Here is a 7693-nt window from a genome sequence, read left to right on the forward strand (position 1 = left end):
CCAGAGCAGTGCAACCCTCCATGCTGCACTGTGTCCTTGCCTATGGGCGGGGGGGGAGGGGAGGGGGTGGGCCAAAGAGGGAGCAATGCAGCTCACCTGCTCTCTCTAGCCTACTTTTCAAGGAACTCTCCTGTGAGACTGGTCGTTTATCCCATGCTGGCAGCTGCCATAGTCTACAGCCAGATCTGAGTCTCAGTTTCCCCTTAAGTCAGCCCCTCCCATGCAGCCTGCCACCTCATCCCAGCCAGCCCCGCCTGCATAGCCCACCGTCTAGCTGTGGTTTTTCTCCATCCACAGCCTTACCAGTCTGATTGTTCTGTTTGACTGTTTCTTTAATTGTGTGGTTGTTGGAATTCCATGCAGTTTGATTTTCTGGCATTTCTGATTGTTTATTGATTTTAGATTGGTCATTATCCTCCTTTTGGTTGTCCAAGGAAGTGAGGGGTTTCTACCTACACCTCCATCTTGGCTGGAACTCTCAATAAGTGCCTTTCACATTTCATGTAATAATGGCTTGGTGATGATGAATTCCTTTAGCTTTACTCTGTCTGGCAAGCACTTTATCTGCCCCTTCCATTCTAAATGATAGCTTTTCTGGATAAAGTAATCTAGACTGTTGGTTCTTGCTTTTCACCATTTAGAATACTTCTTTCCAGTTCCTTCTTGCCTGTAAGGTTTCTTTTAAGAAGTCAACTGATAGTTTTATGGAAACTCCTTTGTAGGTAACTCTTTGCTTTTCTCTTACTCTTTTAAGATTCTCTCTTTATCTTTAACCTTCAGCATTTGAATTACAATGTGTCTTAGTATGGATCTCTTTGGGTCCAACTTTTTGAGATTCTTTGTGCTCCCTGGACCTGTATGTGTACTTCCTGAACCAAATTAAGGAAGTTTTCTTTCATTATTTTTTCAAATAAGTTTCAATTTTTTGATTTTCTTCCTCTTTTTCTGACATCCCTATGACTTGGATGTTAGCACTTTTGGAGATGGCCCAGAGTCTCCTTATACTACCCTCATTTTTTGAATTCTTGTTTCTTCTTTCTGTTCTGGTTAATGTTTATTTCCTCCTTATGTTCCAAATTGTTGATTTGAATCCCAGTTTCCTTCCCTTCACTGTTGGTTCCCTCTGGAATTTTCTTTATTTCACCTAGTGTAACTTTTACTTCTTCCTTTATGTTGTTGCCATACTCAGTGAGTCCTGTGAGTATCCTGATCACTGATGTTTTGAACTCTGTTTCTGATAGGTTGGCTATTTCTGTTTCAGTTAGTTCTTTTTGGGAGGTTTTATTACGTTCTTTCATTTGGGCCATGCTACTCTGTCTCTTCAATTTGGCAGCTGTCCTGTATTTGTTTCTGTACATTAGATAGAGCTGCTTTGACTCCCTGTCTAGTAGTGTGGCCTATTGTAGAAAAGGCACCTTTAAATTGTATGGGGTGAAGACTTAGGTAATTGCCAGGGTGAAGCAACCTGCTTCACTGCTTTGTGTTTCTGTGTATTGAAAGGTCTCAGAGAGGGGACATGACACTCATTGGCTTCTGGAGATTTGCTTGGCACTCGCCCCATTTCCAGTCACGTTACCTACTTCCCATATGTTAATGGAAACCTTCCAGTTATTGCCCCAGTGAATGCCAGAGTGGGTGGGCTTGCCTATGTTCTGAGTCTGTGTGGGTCCTTTAATGGACTCTTCTGAGAAACCAGCAGTTTCTTCAGCCACCTCATCCTCTACTGGTTTTTACAGCCTGACTTTCTGGGACTTTATCTTCCCAGAGCTAGAGTCTTGGGATGTGCGGGTTGGCCTAAGGCTGCAACTGCTCACTCTCAAGGTAGCCCTCCTGATTTTTATCCACCACACGTGAATGTGAAGCCCCCTGTTCTGCCCTGGCCACCTGTCCCCACCAAACTGAATCTTCTTGCCTCTCTGGTCCTCCTACCTGTCTGGATGAACGTGACTTGAAATCCTTGTTTTTCGGACTTCTATACTGTTCCGTTTTCTAGCAGTTTTGGGTGTTATTTGTTTTGAAGTTGGTTGTAATTCTTCTGGTGGTTGCATGAGGAGGCATAGCATGTCTGCCTACACCTCCATTTTGACAGGAATTCTGAGCAGTTGGTTTTGATTTTCTGATGTAATCTACGGTCCTGAAATCCTGAGATTTTAAAAATAGATGCCTTTTATTTTATTGAAGTTGCTTAATTAAAAAAGGACAAATTAGTATAAATCCTTTGAAGCTCTTTATTGCATTCCTTATTTGTCTTGTATTGAAATGTGTCTCTTAAAAAAAACAAGTTTGTGCTGTATTTTACCTCAGAGCAGTTAAAAGATGTTAAAATTAACCTCAATATCAGTCTAGGTTAATTTCCCCCCCAAAACATAGGATGATTTATATTTGACAAGTTGTTGAAAGTTTGGTCCTTGCAAGCATCTTTCTCATTATAATGAGGTAAATGATGAAAGATGTTGCTCTTTTAAGTGGCATGGATTTTATATTTGCAAGTGATTTTTTTAAACATATTAATGTGAACAAAATAATTTTCATGCATTCTTGTTTTAACTTACTGTTCCCTGCCATAGTTTTACTTATTGTAATTATTAATTCTTTGAGAGCTATTATTTCTTATGTATGAACAGGGAAATAGTGGATAGAAAATGACATGTTTTACTCTATTGAGAATTATATTCTAGGAAGAAAAATATAGAGTGTAATGAGAAATAAAATTGGAGAATCCCATTATTTAAAGATCCACAGTCTGACCAGAAGAGCATTCAAAATACACATTTAAATTGAAATTATTTTATTCAGAGATTTAAGTAATCAGTAGAGGCAAGTGAATAGCTTGGGATGTATGGGTGTGCCGTGTGAGTGCCAAAAAAAGAAACCAAACAGAATCCATTTGTAAACATTTATGAAGTACTGTCTTTGTGGGGTGCAGAGGTAGTCGCTCATGTATCATCAGAAACAAGGCAGAGACAATCATGTTCACATAAAGACTGCATTCTGAGAGAAAGCCGGATGCTAAACATAGGGTACTAGCTGCTTAAAATCACAGGCTCTTGGTCTTCTGGTTTCTTAATGCATTGTGACTCACAAAATTGACATACAAGCATGAAAATATCCAACATTTCTGGCCCTGGCTGGTGTAGTTCAGTGGATTGAGCGCAGGCCTGCAAACCAAGGGATCGTGGTTCGATTTCCAGTCAGGGCACATGCCTGGGTTGCAGGCGAGTTCCTGGCGGGGGACCCACAAGAAGCAACTATACATTGATATTTCTCTCCCTCTCTCCTTCCCTTCCCCTCTAAAGATAAATAAATAAAATCTTTAAAAAATATCCAAGATTTCTGGGGCCATGCTATTCACACTCTGAAAGATCCACCACAGTAAGAAAAATGCAAAAGTCAATATATGGGAAAAAGATCGTCACAGATGTAGTAGGAGTTGGTGGAATGCTCAGAAGACCAAAAAATGAGATAAGAGGCCTACGGACTAGAGATTTAAGTGCAAAAGAAACAAAACAGATGATAATGACAAAAGTTTAGCAAGTTGGGAAACAGATAAGAGTGTCTTGCTGAGTTAAGTCTTGATCATGATTTAACAAAATAGCCTGGTGGGCACTCTTCCATGGTAATGACTTCAAATCCTAATAAAAATAATAAATCAGCAGAAGGTGACCTGCTGTGTTTTCTCCAGCTCCATGGAAATGATCAAGGAGGAAAAGAGTAGTCTGAGTGCTAACAGTGGAGCATCCATAATGAAGAAACGAATTGGCCACCTGTGAGTGAGATTACCTGTGCACAGTAATTCATGGAGCAAATGGTTAGCATTTTAATAGGATTTTTTAGAAAAGGGAGCTCTAATTTCAAAATTAGATAGAATCTGTGCCTGTGTTATTAGACAATGTATAATAGCTTTAAAACACAAATGTGCTATATGATATAGTTGCAGAAGGAACAAGAATTGTTTTGGATAAAATATGAAGAATCAGACAAAGGAATTTTTTTGTCAAACAATCCAATCCACACTTTCATGACTATAAAGAGAAAATGGTACTTAAATCATACTGAATAGTTATATGATTAATGTATGTGGGGAAAGAGAATACTTACACACAGCAGAAGCAGGGCCAAGACTAAATACCACATTGCTCCACTGATTTATATGTTCTGTGGATTATATTGAATTTTAATTTTAGTAACTGACCTCAAATTACACTGCTTAAACAATTTTAGTTTTGAGAAAGGTATTTGATTATGCAATCTGTACTATGTTACTATGTTTTAAATAAGGAGGCCAAAGAAGACCTCACAAGAAAGTAGAATCTTCTGAGATACCTTCTGTTAGTGGAGAAGTGAGCCATGAAATTATGCAAAGGTTCTGAAGGGAAAGCAAGATTGGAGTGGCAGAGGAATGGTCAGGAGGCCAGAGTGGGCATAGGCGAAGGTAGCATGAGGTCAAATCAGAGAGGCAGTAGAGGCATGGATAGTGTAAGCCAAGGATGGTCTTCACATTGTTCTCTGAATAAGAGGCTGAGTCTTTGGAATGTTTTAAGTGAAGAGTAATACACTTTCCTATATTCTTTAAACTACAAAAACCCTTTATAATGACCTAAAACATTTTTGGAAATGATTTACTCTGAATTTTAAGTGAACTATGTATAGAATAATAATGTGTGTATATATATGTATGTATGTATGTATGTATGTAATGTATATATATATATACATACTTATGTGTGTGTGTGTGTGTATATATATATATATATATATATATATATATATATACTTACATACAGGGAAGTGTATGAATCATGAGATTCCAGCTAAATTAGTTGGAAGTCCATTCCATCATCAAGATCAGGAGAGAAAGCCTTTAGGTAACACAGAGCAACCACTGCCTCAGTGCGTCTTTCCTCCTCACATCTGGCATTTTGCTTAGCATCATGTTTGCAAGATTTATCCTCACTTTTTGTGTGTAATAATTATCTGTTGTAATTGTTCCAAAGGGACACAGAGCAAAAAGTACCACAACTGATTCATCTTTTCTACTGTTGATGGAGATTTAAGTGTTACCCATTTGTGTATTAAGACTAGTTATGTTATAATATTATTGTATATATGCTTTGATGAACATATCTACACCCCCAGGAGAAAAAAAGTTAGATCATAGACTGTTTCAGGTTTGGTAGGTACAGCCAAAAGTTTTCCAGAGTGGTTGTAGCAGCTTCTACCCCACCAGCTGTGTATGAAGGTGTAGTTTTTGCCACAACCTTGCCAACAGTTGGTGTTGTCATTGTAACAGTTTGCTAGGGCAACCACAAAAACAATACCACAGACTGGGTTGCTTACACAGCAGAAAATTATTTTGTCACATACTTAGTCTGGAAGTCTGATACAAGGGTGTTCACAGGGTTGCTTTCTCCTCCTTGGCTTGTAGATGGCCGTGTTCTCATTGTGTCCTCACATGGCCTCTCTGTCTGTCTGTGTCTATGTCCAAATCTCTACTTTTCATAAAGATACCAGACATATCATATTAGAGTCACCCTAATCACCTTGTTTTAACATAATTCTCTATTTAAAGACCCTGTCTCCATGTAGTTATAGTTTGATGCACTTGGGGTTAAGACTTCACTGTAATAATTTTGGAGGACACAGTTAAGCCCATAACAGTACTCCTTTAAATTTTAGCCATCCTCGTGGATATTTTCCCACTGTCGTTCTAATTTACATTTTCTTGATGACCAGGGAGGTGAAGTATCTTTTTATACATTTATCAGTCCTTTAGGTGACCTGTTTTGTGAAGTGGAGGGTTAATTGCTTTGCCAGTTTTTCTGTGTTTTTCATTGATTTTAGGAGATTCTTATACTTTCTGGACGTGAATTATTTGGGAATAGGACTTGAAAATATTTTTGCCAATTCTGTGGCTTACTTTTTGCATCCTCTGAATAGAATATTTCAACAAATAGAAGTTCTTAATTTGAAGGTAGTACAGCACCATTTATTAAAAGGCCATCCTTTCGCCTTTCTGTGCTATCCAGAGAGGCTCCCCTGTGGCCTTGTTCTCGGTTCCCAGGTAACTTAAAGTGACATTTTCACAATGTCCAGAGGCATTGATGTCCTGCAAATGCAGGAGGAGGACGTCCTCAAATTCCTTGCAGCAGGAACCCATTTAAGTGGCGCCAACCTTGACTTCCAAATGGGACAGTACACCTACAAAAAGGAAGGTGATGGCAACTGCATCAAGAGTCCCTAAGAGACCCTGGGAGAAGCTTCTGCTGGCAGCTTATGCCACGGTTGCCACTGGAAACCGCAGTGATGTCAGTGTCATATTATCCAGCAATACCGGCCAGAGAGCTATGCTGAAGGTTGCTGCTGTCACTGGAGCCACTCCTGTTGCTGGCCCCTACAATCAGGGAAGTTTCACTAACCAGATGCCAGCAGCCTTGTGGAGCTGAGACTTGTGGTTAATGATACCAGGGTTCTGTGTCACAGACTCTCCTCTGTGCCATGTGGGCATTGCCATCCTTTGCAACCACAAGGGGGCTCCTGCAGAGGGTCTGATGGGTGGGGATTTTGGCCAAGGAAGTTCTGTGCATTCATAGCACCATCTCCTGTGAACGCTCATGGGAGGCTACGCTTCATCTCTGCTTCTACAGAGATCCAGAAGGGGTAGAAAAGGAAGAGCAGGGAGCTCCTGAAAGTGCTCCTGAAAGGACCAAGGAGGCATTTCAGGGTGGACGGACTGCACCGGCCGCCGGGTTTACAGCTGTTCAACCTGAAGTTGCAGCCTGCTTTGAAGGCAGTTCCCTACTGGACCCTGGAGCACTCAGCTGCCACTGGAGACTGGGTTTCAGCCCCCCTAGGTGTAGGCCACTGAAGACGTATCAAAAACTGGAGTGGTTTTAACCAACTCCTCCACAAACTCATGAACAAAATGAAAATAAGATTGATGGAAAATAAATAGTTAAAAAAGATATTCTTGACACATTAAGTCACTCTATACAGGGAGGAGCAAAAGTAGGTTTACAGCTGTGAGTACACCAGAAACAAAGTTTATTCTTGTACCATTATTTATTAATTATTGGATTATACTCCATACAAACAAATGTAAACTTACTTTTGCCCCTACTGTATGTGTGGATCTCCTTCTGCAATCTTTTCTGTTCCATTGGCCCGTGTTTCTATCTACAAGCCAATGCCACTGAGTCTTAATTGTTGAATCTTTAAAATTCTTTGACTTTAATTTTACTTTAGTCATTTTATCTAGAAATGTGAAGACATCTTTAACATTTTCACAGACCATTTATGTTACTAGCTCAACAATGTTACATAAAACCAGTATATATTTTGCATGTGACCGAAGAATTTAAAAATACTGTATTTTGTTATCTAGAACTCTATATTTTTGAGGTTATTTATCAGTATGCACCTTGAGTTTCTTATTATAGTATTTCCACAAGTAATTGGGTATTATTTGTTCCATTTTATACCCAAGGAAACCAGTTAATTGCTTCACCTAATGTGAGATGAATCATTATTCAAAATTAGGATTCACAGTGCCTTCTCGTTCTGTTGTTTAACCACTGAGGAGGATGCCATTTTATGCTATTAGTCTTCCTCAAGAAAATACAAATCTGCATTTCTGGGACCAAATATTGTTTACAGATCCTCATTAAGTCTTAATTTATAGTTAACAAACTCTGAA

At 39.3% G+C, this 7693-nt stretch overlaps 1 pseudogene; it reads left to right on the forward strand.

Moving 5' to 3' along the window:
• The first annotated feature begins 6084 nt into the window (after positions 1 to 6084).
• Positions 6085 to 6894, forward strand: LOC118987086 (40S ribosomal protein SA-like; annotated as a pseudogene).
• Positions 6895 to 7693: the final 799 nt, after the last annotated feature.

The sequence above is a fragment of the Sturnira hondurensis genome, unplaced genomic scaffold (genome assembly GCF_014824575.4).
Source record: "Sturnira hondurensis isolate 20B ecotype Veracruz unplaced genomic scaffold, ASM1482457v3 Scaffold0004998, whole genome shotgun sequence".
NCBI classification, from domain to species: domain Eukaryota; kingdom Metazoa; phylum Chordata; class Mammalia; order Chiroptera; family Phyllostomidae; genus Sturnira; species Sturnira hondurensis.